The sequence below is a fragment of the Cimex lectularius genome, unplaced genomic scaffold (genome assembly GCF_000648675.2).
Source record: "Cimex lectularius strain Harlan isolate CLEC.00 unplaced genomic scaffold, Clec_2.1 scaffold50, whole genome shotgun sequence".
In the NCBI taxonomy this organism is placed as follows: Eukaryota; Metazoa; Arthropoda; class Insecta; order Hemiptera; family Cimicidae; genus Cimex; species Cimex lectularius.
This window is the reverse complement of record NW_019392716.1, coordinates 1,489,746-1,511,938: the sequence shown is the minus strand read 5'-3', so window position 1 is coordinate 1,511,938 and position 22,193 is coordinate 1,489,746. Positions and strand designations below refer to the sequence as shown.

At 35.3% G+C, this 22,193-nt stretch overlaps 1 protein-coding gene across 2 annotated transcripts in view; it reads right to left on the bottom strand.

Annotated features, from left to right (window-relative positions):
* Positions 1–22,193, bottom strand: part of LOC106664272 (acetylcholinesterase-like) — a 138,895-nt gene that overhangs the window by 100,343 nt on the left and 16,359 nt on the right. For both annotated transcript variants that reach the window (XM_024226512.1, XM_014389844.2), the window contains exon 2: positions 18,152–18,355. The gene's annotated coding sequence lies outside the window, so the exon portion shown is untranslated. The remainder of the gene's footprint in view (positions 1–18,151; positions 18,356–22,193) is intronic.

The following is a 22,193-nucleotide window of genomic DNA, read 5'->3' as shown; positions in this document are numbered from 1 at the left end:
TTCCTATTTTCGAACAATCTGCCTACCCCCGTCTTTTACAGTAGGTTCAACTTTCTATTATTGACTTCTGTAATAGGGTAATAGATGAATAAGCTAATGCGAAAGAAAGAATTTCATAAATCTGAACAGCATCTAATCAGTTATGTCAGTTTCCGATCATTTTAGTCCACCTATTATCGCTCTTTGGTCAATCAAACGTATTTCGGTATTTTGCCAGCATCATTGCTTGGTTATCAGGTAAAACCATAAATAAATTAACTTTAACTTGAAAGTGAACTTTGGTTTAAGGCAATAAATCCACGGGCACTTTAACCAAGAAGAAGGGTGTACTGTAAATCACAACACATTTTTAAATCAATTAATTTTTCTTTCTAAGGTCTTGGTTCAGATAAAAAGTCAGTGTCACGAGCGGGATTCGAACACACGACCTTAGGCTAAATACGCCGCTACTCGACCACTTGAGCTATCGTGACTTCGATCCTCTCAGTCACCAACTCTCCATCTCAACCTCCATCCCTCCGAATTTCCCTTTCTTTGCCATTTTCTCTTTTTTGAGATGGAGTGTTGGTGTCCGAGAGGATCGAAGTCACGATAGCTCAAGTGGTAGAGTAGCGGCGTATCTAGCCGAGGGTCGTGAGTTCGAATCCCGCTCGTGAGATTGACTTTTTTAATCTCAAACAAGACCTTAGAAAGAATAATTAATTGGTTGAAAAAAGTAACTTAGTCAATTGACTACGAAAACGTAAATGGCTTAGCATTGTTAAATATTTACCCTCTCCTTGTTGCTATAGGACTGATGATGGTGGCAAAGGATCATCAACGAAATTTCGACAATGAATATTCTCCAGATTTGCTACAATTATCATTGATTATTATGCTTTGTTTATCTATGCTGTTTTAGCCTAAAAGACTCATTTCAGTTCTGAACACCATAGACGTTTTCGTCCAGCGACTATAGGTTTCTCAGTGTGGTATTCTGACAATAGTGGCCATCTATTAAGTTAATGAGGGATTTCCTTTTAAGTATAACAATATTTTTTTAACGACAAGGATTATCCTTTGGGTAAGGATAAGCTAATCCCCCAACCTAAAACTTCGTGCAGAGCTGATTGAGTCCCGGAAGGAAGAGGAAGGACCATGTACTCAACGTTCTCGAAGGCACGGTTTTTTTACATTGTTAATGGCAAGGAGGTATGTCTCGATCAATTTTATTATTTTTTTAAATTATAATACACTTATTTTGAAAGATTACTGTTTTTATTTATTTGGGTCGGGTACCGATTTTTCTTTTTTTAATTAAATTGTTTGAGCAGTGGCACTTATATTTGTTCACAATTGTAAGTGACACGAGCTGCTCGAAATGAAGAGGATCCGCGCATAGATCGTGTTAAAGGTCTTTGTGTCCGGTCTGTCATTTCCGATCATTTTGCTCTGTAAGTAAAGTAACTCCTATCATAAATGAAAAATGAACGTTCAACTCCCCTTGGTTTCGCGTACGAGGGGTCATACCATATTTAATATAAATTTTACCTAATATTCTCAATTAAAAAGCCATGAGGTCTGCCGGGATTCGAACCCAGAACCACGAGCGTAACAAACCACTGGCCGCCGCGATTTCCTTACTTTGCTCTATAAGCTATCATTGTTTTCGACCAGCGACTATCGGCTTCTCATCTTTTTCAGCGGTGGGTTAGAGTGTTAGTTTGACAATCGTGTCCATTTTACGATTTACTTTTAAGGTCTGCGTGTTGGTCAACGTTTCCGACGGATTTTCCCCCGTCTATCGCTTACGTCCAGCGTGTATCGGTTTCTCGCCATCTTCAGTGGCTTTGTACCAACAATGCCCTAATATTACCCGTTTTAAAACAAAAACGAACCACTGAAAATGAAGGAAAAATAACCGCTATGTTTCTTTTATTTTATCCCCCTTTCAAATTCGCATAAATAAATAATTATAAAATCCCGACCGACGTTGCATTTGACAGACAAAACCGGTGCTGAATAATCAATCTGGTATTTACTCTCCTTTCATCCTTGATAATAAACACTAAAGGTTGTACGGATTTGAGCACTAGTTTAATAAAAAAAATAAAAAAAACTTAATATAATTTCTTTATTCTTTTTCTTCTGAACGCTGCGTTATACTATCGTATATATACGTTAAGTGACAATTGAAAAAACAGTGAAATTAAGATAATAGTTTACAATTTCTTTTTAAACAAACGCTACAATTTACAAAAAATTAATAAAATGGATCTTAAATGGAATTGAAGATCAACCTCTATTAAAATTATTGAAACAATTTTATAAATGATGGCGTAAACGCATCTAACTGACTAAATCAGCGAAGGTGGGCGGACTCAAAAGAACCAAAACGATCAACCTGAGGGCCATAGTTCATTGTTCTGCAAAAATCAGAAGGAAATTTCACAATAAATATTCATTCGAACCATTTTTTCCTTTTTCACCAATGAATCAACATTGGTCAAATAATATTAACAAAGCGAAGAATAGACATGATGATCAGAAATTCGTTAGGTTAGAAAAAACTGAATTGACTTTAAATACATGAAATAGAGAAAACTCATCCGTTTGTGACAGTAGTTACGGCCCATATTTTCAGCCGTGGGGACGAAGGGTGTGGTCACCCTCTTGAGGGGCGAGTTTCGGAAAAAGTTCCACACTCCCGGGAGTACTGTTAAACGGTGGAACGGTCGTTCCTCCCTTGGGGAAGAAGCGATTCTGACGAAATGTCACCGTATTTCGAAGGCATCTGCCCGGGGGGCCCCTCAGGCCGACCTTTATTATCCGAGTTCAAAGGACTCTCCTTTCCTCGCGGGGCCGCATTACAAAGACAAAAGGAGACACTTTTCAATATACTTACCAATTTACCCTCGACCTTCCGTCTAAGCACACCAGGTTTATTGCATTAATACAAACATGTTTTTATATTTATAATAATAAAAAAACACAATAGAAGACACAAAAAAATGGTAAAAACCGTTCTATATATATGACACATTAGTATTTGGCATAACAACGGGCCTAATATTTTGACATTAACAGAAATCTAACATCATTGTTGTATAAATGGATATATCATCAGATTTACTGTAGTAAGGCAAAAAATTAATTTATGAATCACTGAGTTTCGGATGAAATGAATTGATTCTTGTAATTAATTGATGTGCTTTAGTTAATGGTAGATACGGGGTTGGTTTTGTCAGCACTTTTTGCTTTTGAATCCTGGAAAACCACCAGAAGAAAAAACTCTAGTTCTTACATAAAAACACAACTTTTAGAATGGCAACTTTAAAAAAAATCTTAATTATTGTAAAAATGCATGAATTATTTATGTACAAATGTAACGAAGAAAAAGAAAATGAAAGATAATAATGAGAGGAGGGTGAGGAGAGGAGAGAAGAGGAGCGGAGAGGAGTGGAGAGGGTGTGGGGGAGAGAGGGGGAGAGAAAGCAAAAGAGGGCTAAAATAAAGAAGTAGGTAGATAGATATGGCTATATACACAGAGAGAGATGGAGGCAAACAAATAGATAGATAAATATAAAAAAATAAAGAAAGAGGAAGGGAGGGAGAGATAGATCGATATAGACAGATGCATGAAGAGAAAGACTGACAGCTAGTAAAAATATATAGATGAAGATAGATAAATATATAGTTATAAGATAAAGGTAGATATCAATATAAAGATAAACCTAAATAGATAAAGAAAGAAATAGACCAGCAGAGATAGAAAGAAATATATAGACAGATAGTTTGACAAGAATAGATAGTGATAGAAAGATAAAATAAGAGAAATAGAAGAGAGACAGATTGACAGGAATAGAAAATGATAAAGTAAGAGAAATAGAAGGGGGTGGGAGAAATAGATAGATAAAGCCAGATATATGAGGTACAGATATATATATAATATAAACAGATACAAAAAGGTAGGTAAGGATAAATATTGACACATATATAAATTTAGATGTACAGATACTACTCATAGAGACGAATGGAGGTAACTATAGAGATAGATAGAGATTAGGGAGATAGAGAAAGGTAGACGGATAGAGTAGATTATATTAAAAACATACATGTAGAGAAAGAAAAAAGAGAGTGAGAGAGAGAGAAATTGTTAGGTACGTAGAGAGAGTAATGTTTTAAAAAAACTAAAGAAAAAAAATGTTTTAATAAATAGTAGGGTATGAGTGGTGAAAATTCTTACTTTAAAGAGGCTTTGTTTAAGTCTTGAAATCGTCTGGTTGCTTGAAAAAAGTGCAAACGCCTTGGCCAATGCAGGCCACCTCATGAAGAACAATTTTCCTTATTGCTAAGCAATCCAAAACTGTCTCCCAGGCCTGCTTCCAGCCAAAAAGTAGCGGATCTAATGAAATTCACCGAGTGCCTCTTCTCGTCTTTATGCCCGTCACGTTTCCAACTTTTACTCAACAGGGCAACCCACCCTCACTCACTCCTCACTCCTCACTCACAGGGAGGCTCCGACCTTCTATATTTTTCCAATTTCTATTCCTTTCCTAACCCGGCCAACTTTTCCTCTTGGCCCAATAATCTCCAACAGTCATTATGACGAATGACCCTCATACCACTATTGTTTATCCCCTTTCCTAACTGTATTTATGCGGAGTGTCTTTATGAAAGATTATTTTTATTATCAGTTTTTATATTCCCCCCTCCCAATTTTTATCCAAAGAAGGTTGAAAAGTCACGATAGCTCAAGTGGTAGAGCACCGGGTTCATGGTTCGAGTCCCGCACGGGCACTATATTTCTTCCCAACCTTCTTTGAAATTTTTGCTATGAAAAAAATTCATTATGTTACGTATAACGACAGCTTTAGAAATCAAAAACGGAGATTTCTAACAGAAAAATACGACAGGAGGATCGATAGCTTCCGTTTAAGGAGTTTGAAGATGATGATAAACTGATACAGATTGCTTATGAGTGGCAGTGGTGCGCCGAATGCATTCGCGGCAATTTATCTTAATATTTCAAACATATCCGTTTAATGTTTCCCTGATGTTTGACACCCACGGCTTTGAGTCCTTCTAGTAGAAGCAAAATTGATTAAAATGGATTTTCTGGCGCTACAAATAAGTTCCAACCTAATAATAAAATTATATAAAAAAGCTAGTGTCACAAGCGGGATTTGATCCCACGACCTTCGGCTAATTTGAAAAATGGCAAAAGGGAGGGACAGTTCGATGGTGTCCGAGTGGATAGAAGTCACAATAGCTCAAGTGGTACAGCAGCGGCTTATTGTGCCAAAGGTCGTGGGTTCGAATTCCGCTCGTGACACTAACTTTTTCATCTCAGCCAATACCTTACATAAAAAGATTAATTAATTGAAAGAATTCATATAAATGAGGAACAGAGTAGGTCCCAGAACAGAGCCTTGTGGAAACCTATCTCTTAAAATAGACTGGACCCAATACTTCTTTTGATTAATGTAACATAGATCTTTGATAATAAAGATTAATTAATTGAAAGAAGTTATTTGGTCAGTCGGATCACAAAATATAATGGATTAAAATTATATAAAAAATTAAAACCTAGGATGTCAACATTTAATAAAAAAAGAACCAATATATTAGACAAAATTATAAATATATTTTTCCGTTATCGTAATCTGCTTCCACCTGGTTAAAAATATGAACAAACTGACAAAACAAAATAGGTCTGCTGCTATTGCTATAAATGGAAAGATATACTAAGAAAACACTCCTAAACTTCGATAGATCTATATGAAATTTCGATAAGCATATTAAGTGTATTTGTACATTATCGATTAATAACGATATCTTTTTTTAAATGTAATTGTTAACTTAAACGCAATCTGGAAAATATCTACCAAGAAAATCCTCTATAACAGGGTCACATATATGAAACTTATCGATAACAGTCAAAACCAAAAACTTCCCTTGTAAAAGTGAAAAATGTTGAACAGAAAATGTCCTCTTCCAGTCAGATAGCAAGTAAGTTCACAAAAATATCGATATATCGGTTGAAAAGTGTCGATAAAAAACCTTGGTTGATTACTGATTCGTCGAACGAATTCTTCCTCATTCGCAGACGTATTTGAAAAATGTTGGGGAAAATTCCCTTTTCAGATCCGGTACAAATTAAATCCACAAAAATATGGATTACATCATATGAAAAGTTTCGATCAAATTATTGCCTATATTTGTTGATTATCGATATTTTTCATGTACTAATATATATATATATATATATATTGTGTATCTATAGGCTCAAAACCAAAACCTTCCTATGTAAAGGTGAGAAATGTTCAGCGAAAAATGCCTCCTTCCAGTACCGAGTCAATCCATATAAACATAGATTCATCATACGAAATATCGTTGAAAACGTTAGCTAATTATCGATATGTTGGCATATTGATGTATCGTGATCGATAGCTTTCTGCCACATCACCTTACGTATTATTATGTATATATGTACGTATGCATGTATATAATATATACAGGGTGGGCCAAAACGAAACAAAGATACTTTGGGGATTTATAGGAAATTTCATGCTGAACATAAAAGTTCCTATAAATAAGCCTTCTATGAGATAAACGCAAAACCTTTAAAAACCGTGTTTTTTTAACTTTCTTTTAACTATTACTCCCAACTGGCTCCATGTATCCAAATACCTATCAAAAATACCTATTCGAGCATTAAATTTTCAGTAGAATGAGGCCAACCGCACGTTTTTATCTTAATCCGTTGCCGAGATATGATTTTTTGATACAATAACCACTTTTTTCGAGAAAAAAACAAACTTTTTTAAAACATTTTAAGAATGGCAAAAAAGAAGGGAAATTCGAAAGGTTGTAGGTAAAGGTGGGGAGTTGGTGTCCGAGTGGATCGAAATCACAATAGCTCAAGTAATTAAAGCAGCGTCTTATTGAGCCGAAGGTCGTGGGTTCGAATCCCGCTCGTGACATTGTTATTTTTCATTTCAACCAAAACCTTACATAAAAAGATTAATTAATGATAGGAATCCATTTATGTTTTAGTGGTTTAATTGACCAAGTTACTTCTTACAATTAATTAATCCTTGGTCACAATAGCTCAAATGGTTAAGCGGCGAATTTAGCCGAAGGTCGTGGGTTCGAATCCCGCTCGTGACATTGTTATTTTTCATTTCAACCAAAACCTTACATAAAAAGATTAATTAATTGAAAGAAGTAATTTGGTCAATAGACCACTAAATATAATGGACTTTTTAAAAACTTTTTTAAGCTTAAAAGTTGGAAATAAACGTTGTAGGACATTAAATTGTACGTAAAATGAGACCAACGCCACCATATAGGCACTGGTGCAACGATTTTGGGCCAATTTTTCGTTTTGACTTGTTAGTAAACCGCATAAACGAAGGAAGACGGGTGAAATGAAGTAAGAACATTCATGAACTATTGGAAGAGAAGTGAACCATGGGAACGTCATCAGTGTTAACTCAGTTTGCCGTGAAAATGTCTAAACTTTTCACGAATGAGAAGTACGCGGACATTCACTTAGTGATATATATGTGTTTTAATTTTTACTACGTTCTAGTAATAAAAGGTAAAACATGAAGCCATGTGCCTTAAGAGTCAAGAGCAATTTGAAAACGTTAAAACGAGTGTGTAGAGATTAGTGACCGTTAATCGATAGTTATTCAGATATCGTGAGATGCGGTTGGGTAGTAAAAACGAGTTCAAAGGCTTTTTGCCATAAAAATGATCAAGAACTACAAAACAATTTCATACGAAGCAGTATGTTTAATTACCAATATTATACCTGGTCTTGAGGTCGAGCAATTTAGGAAAAACTATTAAATAATCCACGGAAACGTTATTATGGAAAGCATCGAAGGTATATACGATCGACCAGTGCATTACAGGTCAAGGGCTCATCCTGCTGAAACGGTTGAAATTAGAAGCCTTTCATCCATTGATTCATTGAAAATGTAATTAATAATTGCCTATATGATCGCCTTAGGGGTGGAATTTCAAAAAATCCTTTCTTAGTTCCATGTTATTATAGATAGGCATGCACTGTCGAAATTCCAGCCCTTTAGGTCCAGGGGTTTGGTTTGTGCGTTGTCTCAGGCAGTGAAGAATATCGGTCAATAATTGCCAATATTATTCCTATCGGTCATAAGGTCGAGCAACTTAGCAAAAATTATTAAATAATCCACGGAAACGTTATTATGGACGGCATGGATCGACCTGTGCATTACAGCTCATGGGCGCATCCTGCCGAAACGGTCGAAATTAGAAACCTTTCATCCATTGATTCATTCATCCATTGACGAAGATGAAAATGTAATTAATGTATATACCGACGGAAGCAAACAAACTATATCAGAAACGAAATTATGTACAGACCGGAAAACTTTTGCTCAAATAACCAAGCCGAAGAAATTCGATTTCTAGGGCTTCGATGTGGATTAACGTTGGTCAGATGCATACAAGCGGGGATTTTAAAAAAGTTGTTATTCATACAACATGATGGCAATCAGATCAATAAGGAATCCGAAGAACCATGGACAGTTGTTCGAAGATATCAGGGTTCAAGCCAAGCATCTGACGGAAGCTGGAAAACAATTGGTTTTGCTTTGGGTGAAAGTACATGTCAATATCCAAGGCAATGAAGAAGCGGGCCGACTGGCCAAAGAAGCCGAATATGACATTTAACTACCTAGTAGATTATAATAAATACCCGTCATCGCTATTAAAAAAAGCCTTTTCGAAAATACCCTTACAAAATGGAATCTTGCTTGGAGAAATTTAACCAAAGGGGATGAGCGAGAAATTTTTTTCAAAAGGTAGAAGACCGGATCGGATCGACTCTCAATATAACGGCAGAGGAGAATCTCACTGGGCATGTGCCCAACATAAAATATCTGCAAAGAATTAGAGTAACATCACCAAATCAGGTTCAGGACGTGGATCATCTCTCGTTCCTCTGCCCTGTGTTGGATACAAAGAGAGCAGGTATGACACCTCCTGCTGAATTGGGCGTAATGACAAATAAACTTCCTCAGTGAAAACAGTACGACAGCATTTAAATAACTTTGTAATTATAACTTGCGGGAAATGAACAATATATAATATAATTAAATTTAATTTTATATATGAGATATACAATTTGATGTAAAAATTAATAATGTGAATGAACCTATATTACATGTAATACAGTAGTGGTTCATGTAGAAAATAAATGAATAAATAAATAAACATTCCAGATCAATTTTTGGTCTATGCATTTAAGGCCCAGAATATCACAGTTTCCCAACTTCAAAGTGAAATTTCCCATCACAATATTCGATGTTTCGAATAGACCGTTGGAGAGGTCACAATAGGTTTATGTTTTAGCTCGTTTGACATTTTCAAAAATGTAATGTAAGGGAGCTACGGTTGAAAGAAGTTGATCCAAACGTACCATTCCTCAAATTTCGTGTTGTCTGTGCAGTTATTTTGTAAGTAGACCGGCAATTTGTAGAAGTGGACTAATCTCAAAGAAAATTCGGTACTACATCTAAAAATGGGGTCCAAAGTTGAGAAAAGTTACGTTAGAGTGGAGAAAAAAGGTTTGGTGTAAATAAACGTTTTTTTTTATAAACACTAAAAAAATCGGAAGTTTTAAACGGATTGAGATAAAACCATGATGCTTACGGCAATCAACACCACTTTAGACTGTGACCGATTTTTTTTTTTTTTTTTAACAGGATGAGCTGACCATGCTGTTTATTAAACGATAATATACGTAATATTCGAACAGATTCTGCACTTGATAAAGTTTTCTTCTGATTGTTTGTGTTGGTGATTAGCTCATTATAGGAGATGGCCTAAATATATACAAGGATTTATGACAAACAAATGTGGTTTGTCTTGTCATTTCTTGTCTACAGACATTATTTTCAACACCAAATAAAAAATCCGCTGTTTCTAAAAAAAAATTATCTTCCTATATAAAACCTACGTTATGGCTCAATTGGAAAGGGGGTCGTCTTCCATTACTAACTAGATTGTCTTCTAAACCTCCATTCCGTCTGTTCTAATGTTTCTTCCAGGCAGTTCCGACCACGACCAATTCTCGAGGAAACTACCTCGTTTAAAGGGTTCCGTAGATGGTGAAAAAAATACAAACTTGGCTTCGCCTAGTCACGCTTGTTTTGTCGCGGTCGAAACTGTGAAAACAACGTCAGCTTTACGACAATAAATTGTGTGACTTATTAGGAATGCTATCTAGTAATTGCGTAAGTAAAGAAAATATGTGAATACTTCGAGAGAGGCTTAATAAAAAACTTTCTTGTCAAAATAAGAACGTAGGACTAATCATAGGGCAGATGAGGCTAACATAGGTGTTCAATATCTGTCTATTAAGCATTACAAACATTTCAGATTGATTTTGAGTTTATTATGTAAAGATAAATTCATTTAATCTCCCTAATCGAATAAAGTGTATTTTTTTAAAACAATTTATACCTAAACTGAAAAGCAGAAGTCGCAAAACCATTCTGAAGGAGAGATATTCCGACCCCCAGGACTTGTTCATTGGTTTTCCTCGTTAGGAGAGAACTGAAAACGCCCTTCGGGCCCAATAAGATTAGAGGGTTCAAATCCGATAAATCCTAAAGTCAAACAAGAAAAAAAAGTGCACCTCCGGAAGATTCAATATTTGACTTTATGGTTCATCGACTATTTGCTGAAAAACCCGTTCGGAATAACAGAGCAGTTTAAAAGGGTACAACCATAAAAATAGTCGTTTTAAAGCAATTTTGTCACATGAAAGTACTTTAAAACGTAATAAAGCCTCAACATTTGTCCTTCAGGATTGTAATTTAAACTGGTTCAGCTATGTGCCATGTGAATTCTTCCGTTTAATATTTTCAAGTCGGCTTTCCAACGGGTCAAAATTCTACTTTGTGCCCGTGTTATCACGTTTAGATACTACATCATGACAAATTCTCACCAACTTTCATTAAAAAAATTATTATTTTCAGGTTGCACTTGAAAATAGTAAATGTGTTGTCAATTATTTCTGTTTCCTGGGAAAAAAATAGTAAGTTGAAAGGAGGTTAACCAAGGTTACCACTGAGTACCAATTACTCAAGAATTTAAACCAAATTTGGCAGAATATCAAACAGAAGTCTACAACACTACAAGTGAAAACGCACTCATCATTTCTAGACAAAATTATCAGGTAGTTTCTCCCAACTTATATTCTGATGGTGAATAATGAGACATATAATTTCGAGACAATAGAACTATTATTCGAAGCTAGAGATGTTTAATTGCTATAATTTCAGACTGAAAAGTGTAGCGTATTTACCTAAGTTTAAAGTCAATTCGGAATTCGGATTCATCCCGACGACTCCGGCTCCAATGCCTTTATCAAGTTTTGAGCCATCGGTATACGAGAAGTTTGCCTTCAGAGGTTTATTATTTTGACCCACTCTTCCCTTGTATTTGTTGGTGACATTATATTTTAGAGTATTGGCATGCTTAGTATGGTGCATGATGATTACCACATTCAGAAACTAAATGTTTTCTATTTCTATGTCATGAATTGTTTTATAAATTTTTTTGAAATTTCCGTTGCACATAATACCAAAATCTTGCGTTGTTTTAATAAAATAATCTCAATATTATGCAGTTTTATCCCAAAGCCGCCTGCCCTCCCCTGGAAAGTGGAAAAATTAAAATGGCTATAAATTTTATACGAGCCGAGGCCTGGTCGTTCTCCGTTCTCTCGTGAATTTTGTATGCGACTTTTTTTTTAGTTTAACTGAAACCCAAGAATTGTGTAAAATTCCCGTGTAAGTTATATAATACAAAGAGACCGTCTTGTTTCATTTCAGATAATTTAAATTATCAAAAAAACTTTATTCTACAATAATAAGCTAAGTTTTTTTTTATAAAGTTAAAAAAATCAAAAGCACATTGATAATTCGAAACTGATTATATTTGATCATGATTCGGTAACCGTATTTTAAAGTGAGGAAATTAATAAAAGTGAGTCAGACACAATCTAATTTACTTACTGAGAAACATGTTGACGTCTGATTGGAATTGAACACCTCTGGCCCGCTATTCCTCGCCGAAGGCCTGTCGAACATTCTATTTTTTTACTGCTTCAGTTTTACCTGTTTCACTACTGGCTGGATTGTTTCTGGTTTTGTCGCAAATGGACCCGAAGCGAAAACAAGCGGACCAGATATGCTACATTTCAATCCGGCCAGCTGTCAACGGTTTATCTGTTCACTGGGAAGTTTAATTATGCACTCTGCAAGCCCTGGTTCACGATTCACCGACTCGACGTAATTTCACAATCCGGTTGTCAACTTTGATTGGGCTGTCTGCAACTCGCGGTTCAACAACCTTCCACCAATATGTATACTCCCTTGAAAGATTATCTTGTCTACTATTACAATTCAAAATCGTAACTGATTTAACAACTCGTTTTTTAAACGGAATGTAGATAATTTGTAAGTCTTTCAACTAAATTCAAAGGAAATTATAATCCATTATAATTCGTGGTCCGATTGACCAAATTAACTTCTTTCAATTAATTTATCTTTATGTAAGATATTGGTTGAAGTGAAGTCACGAGCGGGATTCGAACCCATGACCTTCGACTAAATACGCCGCTGCTCTACCAATTGAGGCTATCGTGACTTCGATCCACTCGGACACCAACTTCCCATCTCATCCCCACCTTTCGAATTTTCCCTCCTTTTTGCCATTTTTCAAATGTCGTGTAACAGGATTCGATTCTCGGCGACAAATGAAATGGCCACGGAGAGCTTTAGTTAAGATATGCTTCATTTTACTTATTAAATCCATTAGGTTTCGTGATCCGATTGACCAAATAACTTCTTTCAATTAATTAATCTTTATGTAAGATATTGGTTGAAATAAAAAAGTCAGTGTCACGAGCGGGATTCGAACCCACGACCTTTGGCTCAATAAGCCGCTGCTCTACCACTTGAGATATCATGACTTCTATCCACTCGGACACCAACTTCCCATCTCAAAAAGGCAACAAGGACGGAAAATTCGAAAGGTTGTAGGTTGAGATGGGAGTTGGTGTCCAAGTGGATCGAAGTCAAGATAGCTCAATTGGTGGTGCAGCGGCTATTTAGCCGAAAGTCGTGGGATCGAATCCCGCTAGTGGCACTTACTTTTTCTTTTCAACCAATACAGAGTTAACATATCTATTTAACTAGTGATCTATATTGGCATCCTTTGACACATCTCTAAACAAAAACTATATGTTTATTCATCATCTCAAACAAGAGGGCTTAACGTCCTAAACGCGTTGGGTGTCGTGGACGAGATGTACAACACTTTACAATACTTTTTCCAAATCATTCTAAATTACAAGTCCAAGTGCCATGCCGAGATTCGAACACAGAACCTCCAGTGCGACAAATACGAACCTCCGCCCCCTAACCACCCAGCCTCCTCAGTCCCTTTTAATCCATATACTTTTTTTCTTAAAACATTACCTATCAGCACTTGAAGTAGGTGTTATGTTCGGAAAGGCAAAAAATAAATTCAATGTTACACCCCGATTGTGTCCTTAGTCTTGGGAGGTTCTTAGTCCTGAAGTGGGTGCACATGAGAGAGGGTGGTAAACGCCGGCATGAAATGAAGAGGACTAGGAGCTCTCCCATCACACGGGTCACTTTACAAAACGAGCTAGGCAGCAAAGGCGAGAAATATTCTATCCATTTACTGAGGCTATGCTGCAGAAAAGGAAATTTAACGATGGTTGGGTCCTGGAAAATATTGGATAAAGCATATCTAAAAAGAAAATCATGAGTAAAGCGAATAATTAACAATTCAAAAACAAGTATGATGAAAGTATGAACCCAAAACTAACGAAGAAATCAAGATGCGTGGTATTGAAGGAGGGAAGAATTATCTTACGAGAGATTAAAGGATAAACGATAGTTGAATATAAATACTTCCAACTGCGTAAAAAAAGAGATGGTTTGAGTAAAAATGAACGATGATTTAATGAAAAATAGTGACATCGGTTACAGCAAACACAGTGGACTGTCCGACTCCTGGCACAGCCCATAGGAGATAAGATAGGCCGGTCCCTGGGACAGCCTCCGCCTCCGTCTTACATTTATCTCACCACCTCATCGACCACGTCCGCCTCACATCTACCTCACACCATGTCACCGCCTCACATCACAATTAGAAGTTAAATCATCATCACAAGACTTTTTTAATGCCTTATGTCTTTACATGAGGAATAACCGTCAATTCTTGCAAGTGCTCAAAGCGTTGAAAAAAGAGAAAATATAAACAATCTATTTCTTGAGTTTATAGTTGTTTAATTCTTCAAGTATGACAGTTTTTAACGCCATGGAACAATTTTAAACTCATCAGTGTTGGTGAGAGTCTGGGATTGTTTTGTGCGAGGTGAACTGTCCAGTTTGCTTTTCAGTCCACGACTTTGATAGTTTAACCCAATTTTACTTGTCTGTCTTTTGTGCCTGTGTAGTCGATGTCGCTCTGTTTTTCATTACAAAAGGGTAACGCAGATCCAAAATGACCCCTAAAAGACAAGAGGATTGAAAAATCAAAGAAAAAAACTCCAGTCTGATGGTGATGATTCGATGATGGTGAAATTCCAAAAAGCGAGACTAAGCCACTGGATAGATAAAAAAAGAAAATACCAAGCGTTTATATATAAATAGACGATGGCTTCTAATATTGTGTAAGGCCTAAAGAGGGCTTTGGAGCCAAAAATCATCAGAATAGAAAAAATTGCTTTTGATGCAAGCTGATGTTGATCAATATTTACACTGTTATACCTACTCTGGTAGCGCAAAAAGCAATTTCAAATTTAATTAGAGACAATCAAATCCGGGGGCCTGGTTTCCACGGGTTTCTATGCCCTGGTGGGGGCGGTCGGCTGGGCCGGAGGTCGGGAGGGTGGGAAGGGTGCTCCACTGGATATCGAATATTGCGTACTAGCCCCAGCTGAGTGTAGTACGGGTTGCGTAGTAGCCTTGCGCTATAGTATCTCGACCCTACCTACTTGTTGCTCCCTGGAAGAGTCCCGCCCTCGGCCAAGGATACGGGCTTCCCCCGGCAACAACCCACCCTTCCGTCTATTACATTACATCCCACCCTCCGCCCCCCGGGGCTGCTCCTGCAGACCGCCATAAACACATCAAAGTCCACATGCGGATTTACGAATCCCGGCCGTGAATATGAGATGAACTTTATACATTACTGTATAATATCGATTCTTTTGAAATTTTACCATCGCCGCTGACAAACTCCACTTGAAACGGTGGAACTTTTGAAAAATGTTAATCTGACCGATACCGAAAATCGACGACTTGTTGCTCCCCTTCTTCAAATATTCCATTGTCCTTTCTGTCAGAGCCACAGTCCAAGCAGCGATTATTTCCATTTAAAATCGTTTCAGCAGTATTGACAGGCGCATAATTGCCACAATCTTTCATTTCCTCAGCCATTTTCAACATTCACCCTTATTATAATGTACAATGTATAAATTAATTTAATGTGTAAATAAATTATATTAATTGTTCATATAAAGCCACCATGACCAAACAGTTCATGATATTAGGTCACGCCTTACACTTAACTATATTCAAAAACAATGATATTTTTTATGTCTTGTGTTATTATTTTATTTTTTACGAGGGTTCGCAACAGCAAAGGTCGTATAAACCCTCAGGGTGCCGGTGTTTTTGGAAAAAAAAAAAGCCGATTTGTAAGTATGTCGGGTTCAAATTCAGGGCCGCTGGATTCGAACCCGGGACCTTTACCTTATAGTGATGAGCGCCGTGTCAACGCCTAAACCGTTGCGGCCATCTACGCCCCTTTATGTCTTGTTAAGTCTTGTATTTTTTTATCCACTGCGCAGGTGCTTTATTTGATGTTATTAATTTGATTTCAAAGGTAATTACGCTATTGGTTTGTTTCTGGACATTAAAATGGCTTTCGGCTCTGTTGATCATAAGTGGATGCTCAAAAGATTTGAGTGAATTAGTGTCTCTAATATTCCCTTAAGCCCCTTGAATAATATTTATCGGATAAAACCCTAGTCACAAAGGTTGGAACAGTTTACAGTTCTTCTTTACGCATTGAATCGGGAGTAACACAAGGTACAGTCTTAAATTTTGTTTCTTTTATATATTAATGATTTTTTGAAAATTAAATTCTCTGGAAAAATATTTAGTTATGCAGATGTTACTTGTATCATTTTCTCAGGTGATAATTTAATTAATTTAACTAAAACTATAAATAATGATATGAAAATTATTAATTTTGTTTAAACTCAAACTTTCTACTTTTAAACACAAAAATGTAATGTATTACACTTTTCATTGAAAAAGAAAATAAATACTAATAATTTAAAATTTGCTTTTCATACTTGTGATGGTAATGATGTAAGTTCTTGCTTGTCTATTTGCTTACAGTGTTATCTTGGTGTGACATTGGACTCAAATTTGAAATTTAATTTACGTATCGATTCTTTGGTTTCCCGTCTGAGAAAGCTCTTTTATAAATTTAGAATTTTAGGCAACTTTATGAAAATTGAACTCTTAAGGGCAATGTATTTTTCTCTTGCACAATCCATAATACACTATGGTATTGTTTCCATGTACTAATAAATGCTACACTCTGAATCTAACTATAAACCCAATTCTTAAAATTTTTTCACGTAAACCGTATAAATATAATACGAAAAAATTAAACGGTGAATTTAAAGTATTGAATCTTTACCAAATTTTTCTTCAATGTTCATGTTTTTTATATACAAATAATTTTATAACTAGTTACATCAGTGGATATAACACAAGACACAATTCATTGGCTAACTCCCATTTTTTCGATGTAAAGTCTACGCAATATTATAATTTTTCATTAAATATGATACTTCGTTATTTATTTTTTTTTAAAGAGAGGATCATCATTTAAAATTTCAAAAACTACAAAGAAAGCAAAAAATTTATAATTTTTAAAAAATTTTTAAACTGTAGTTAAGATATTTGAAAGTAAAGATTTAATTTGGTTTGTTTTTTCATAATGCACGTTTATTCTGCATTATGTTTGTTTATTTGTTTGTTTTTCATTACGCTTATGAAAAAATATATTCTCTTTATTTCCCTGAGTATCTCCAAAAACTCCTGCTGACTAGTACAACCTTTGCTTTTAACAGCAGGCAGCGATGTACCGAAACATTATTTTTTGTGGTAAATTTATATGTAATGTGCATTTTTGCAAATAAAATTTTATTATTATTATTATTATTTTTACTCTCATCCTTGGATAAAGCTTACATGAAAGCATACGATATACACAGCGACAGTAGGCGGTTGTCATGATTGCACACACTCTTACATTTTTCTTAGTAAAATATATGTATTTAGTGTTTTATAATTCCTCTTGTATTAACAACCGTCAGTCAAGACGTTAACTTTGGACTATTGACAGGTCACAGGAGATGCAGACACTGCCAGGAAGATGAGCGCAGAACACAGTTTTTGTGAAGGTCTACTCAGGTGCAGGTTCTTACAACTAGGAGAGAAAAAAACGCAAGCGAGATTCTACTAAGAAGGCGCTAAGCAAGGCTATGGAAGTTGATTAACAACCTGAAGCTAGCAAGTGATTTTTAAAATTAGATGGCACAATAGATCTACTGAGGTCGAGATGCAGAAGGCCACCTCTTTTATACCTATCCCTAGGTCCATAACACTAAGGCTGAAAAATATGAAAATATCTCAATAAATACGTAATATTATAATTAAAATTTTAATTGAAAAAAAAATATATATAAGGTGTTGCCTGAACAGGCATCAATACTTCAAGAGGTTGTCCTACTATTAAAAAGTCTCTATTGTCCAAAGTCTGATTTTCAATTGTATACGAGATATTCCACTTTACAGGTTAGTTTAAATTTGCACAACTTTATTCTATAAAGTCTCTAGTATCTTATGAAATTTTTGAGAAAACAAGCCAAGGATTGCGAACATTTTGAATATTTAATTTATTTTTTAGAAGTTAGAAGAAGACGAAAGAATCTTTTTTGTTTAGTTCATATTACTGTCGTTATTTTATAATAGAAGTTTCAAAATTTTAATACCTCTTTTGAACCGATATTTAGCTACTCCAATTATTGTTTTCTGGGAGAGGGAGTAACTCAGGGCAGTGTACTTGGATCGATCCTTTACCTCCTTTCTACCGCACATGTCCCATCAGCCTACACCATCCTTGCATCCTTTGCTGACAACACAGATCTGTTATCCTCTCTTCCTACAATTGCTTCGGAGGAGTCCGGGCACAGGTCCTGAAAATAGCAGTATAAAAAAGGCGTATAAAGCTTAATGAAAGCAAAAGCACACATGTATCATACACCCTTCGAAGGAAAACCTCATACAATATTCATCAATAATACTCCTATCACAAAAACAGACTGCGTAGCGGCCTTGGGTTCCATCTAGACTCAAGACTAATCAGGAACCAATAATTAAAACGGCAAAATTCATTTCCTAACTATAATTTAATTTAAAAAAATCGAACAACACATAAAAAAGTACAATAAACATGGTAAACAACCAAATTAAGTCGAATTTTTTTGTGCTTTTTTAATAGATTAAAGTTCGTTTATACAGCTTCTGTATTGTTCTGTTTTTTCTTCTGTCAGTGTTTAGTAGATAGATATTTTGTCCAATTATTCTGCTTTGGTTGTTCGTTGTTTCTTGTCTCTTTTTTATCTTTTGCACTTTTTTATTAAGTTAAAGTTGAAAAATAAATTTTACCCACGACAAAACGTTGAATTTGTACATTAAACCCATTCCCTTTTTGCTCACAGTCACCACTTTTTAGAATTTAGCATAAAATTTCTGAATTTCGATGTAACTAAAGAAAAGGTTATGCCGCTAGAAAGCGTATTAAACGATGAAGTGATGAATTTGCCAAGCTCTACCGTGATTTTTTACATTGAGGTTGCAACTTTGTATATATATATATATATATATATTCTTTTTTTACAACAAATTAATGTGAAAGTTCTAGAAGAAAATTTAACGCACTTTTCAATTTTTTCCTTTCCTCAAAAATTAATATTTCAAGAGATTTATGACGAAAACCTTAGATAGCTGAAAATAGAACCATAAAATGTCGAATATCTGCGAAAGGGTTGAACATCGGACTAAGGGCCGTACGAACTTTTTTGCTGCATTTGAGGTGTAGAATCGCATGACGAAATTTATTGTACGAATAGCGAATTACCCTGTACATAACTTAAAAAATATGTACCTGAAACAATGTTAAAATTGGTTATAATGCTCTGTGGTATTTATTTTTGTACTCACAACGATGTAATAACAAAAATATTTACTACCTTGAATAAATAAATAGGATAAAAATAAAATAAAATTTTCATATAAAAAAATGTAAAAGGAAGGTCAGCAAACGAAAAAAGAAGTTCGTAGTTCTAACAGACTTTTAGTTTATTTTAAGTAATGTCTTATTAATAGTTAAAATGTGTTATATTTGTATTTTTATAAATGGTCTCTTGTCAAAGATGAGAATAAGTTTGCCCCAATAAGGAAGTTATTTTGTTAGTATTTTTTTTTTTGCGAAGTGAAGTTGACGGTACCCAAAAAGAATTTTCGTTAGATAAGAAGCCAACAGCAAACCTTAATTAACAGAGTTTACGTAAGCGGAAAAATTATCCTTCACACGAGACAAAACACGTTTCCTGTCTTAAAATATATTTTATTATCTAATTACGAGCCTGTAGGACGACCCACGGTTTTGTTAGAAATCCCTGCGAAGTGTTTATCGACTGGCGATGAGAAAAAGCCTATAGGCCAGATTGCTGAGGTCAATTAGTTATTTACACGTTTTTGCCATTAACGTGTATAAGACACATTTTTGATAGCGTGTCAGCACAAAATTCCCCAAAAAAGCCTAATATAAAATAAAGGAGGCCGATAAAAAAATCATGAACGTTTCGATTTTCTGAGCATTTGAGGGGGTGGGGAGGCGAATTAAAATTTACTTATACAGACAGTAAATAATTGACTTTTAAAAGGGGCGGCCGGATAGGGCGAAGTTCATATTATTCAAAAGTATCGAGCGGCCCCCTCGACACGGTTGAAAAGCTCTTTGATTTCACCAATTTCACCCCGAGGGGGTTTTGTATTTCAAAGCCGGGCACAATCGGAGATCTCTTGTAATTAGCCCCAAACCTCAAACGGGTGCAGGGCGGAGGACCGCCCGGGAGGGGGTTGGAGTTGAACCTGTGAACCCTGCGAGAGGGATGGGCACCGAGGCCTTGACCGGGGTTCCCGGGGGTTCCTCGCCCTCCTCTCCCCAGCCCACTCCCAAGGATGAAAGTCCTAAGCACACGTTTCCATTCTCCTTCAAATGTCACCGTTTAATAAAAAAAAAAAAGGGAGAGTATTGTCAAATTAAAAAGGATTTCATTGTTGAATATACCGAAAAGACAAATTAATTCCACTGAATTTAAAAAAAATTAATCCCAAACCCCAAGAGTAATTACTGTGTGCATATATAATTTTTCCATTTATATTTTTACTTTTTTTCAACAGTAAGCGGTTGAAATTTATTTCTATTAAAACAATACTTTTAATTAATAAAATTGAACAAACGAACGTGATTCGCCAGACTAAGTGGAAGTCAATCTTCTCAAAATCAAGCAATTGTCATAACAAAAAAATCATTTTATATATCAAGTTCAAGACATCCTTCTTTTACACAAGCTTCACTATTGTTACAAAACCACATATCAAAAACTGAAAAATGGAGCAATCTTGGGAAAATAAAGTTTAACCCGTCAAAGTCACAACATATCACCTATACACTATGTCGTGAGACGTTCTCGCATTACACACATCTGTTTTTCAATCCAACTAAGTTAACTATTAGGACTTATATTTGATAGAATCCACACGCACAAAATTAAAAAACCACTCACCCAACAAACGATTTCAAATGCTTCATTACCTTTCAAAATCAAAACTTTCGGCGTACTTACTCAAACCTATTTGGATGTACTGGTGCCGAGATTATGGATCGGTCAAATTTTCCAATATTCAAAGATTACAAAGTTTTCAACCAAAGATTTTAAGACTAATTGTTTCTGCCCTTTTTTACATAAACAAGAACACTTCACAAATATCTTAACATGCCAACAGTTTTTCATCCATCAAAGCATATTACAGACGTTTCCCTAGTAAATTACAAAATCACACTAACACACAAACACGATTATTCCATTCCCTGCAATTACCACGTAAACGTCTGAAAATAATATGGATAAGAGACTTCTCAAATGATTCATATTTTACTAATCCAGAGCCACTTCCAATGGGTAGCTTTCCCTATAACGCTCGTAATGCCACAAACATAATCTATCTCATAATAAATCTGCTGGTTGTATATAATACATGTACAGGTGTATATAAAAATAATAACAACTTTTAACTGAACAATTATGACTTCTAATTAATAAAAATAAAATAAGGGTAAAAAAATAAAATGAAACTCAGGATTCGATAATTCAATATAATAAAATATAATAATAAAAATAAATTAAGTAAATATATATACGTATGGTCCTATATCTGTAAAGCAACTCAAAATAATGAAACATTTTAAACAAATATAAGTTGCTGAAGATGGGTACTAAACCCGAACGTTCAAATAAATGTTTAAAGAATTTACTTTTTATTAACAAACACCAAAAAATCTAAATTATGCTGCTTAAAAGAATGGATACAAAGTGAGTGGGTAGCGGAAAGAATCAGAAATAAAAGAGTAACATGGGAAAGTTTACAAGAACTTTGGTCTGACAAACAAGAAACTGGCGTGTCTTTGGAAAAGTGTACTTTATGTATAGTTATTCTAAAAGTTTAAAAGTGTTCCCAGATGGCAGCCATTTCGATAAAGAAAAAACAAAAAAGTAAAAACACGCGGTATAACAAATTGGTTGCAAGCTGAGAGATCGAAGAGTGCTCGGAGAATTTTTTTTCAGCACTGGATCTGCCTGGTTTACACAGAAAATTCATTAGTTGGCCGGAACGTTCGTGTTTTCATTGCGACAATCTTGTAAAGGAGGAACTTACAATATGCCTAGCGAGGATCGGCGGTCGATA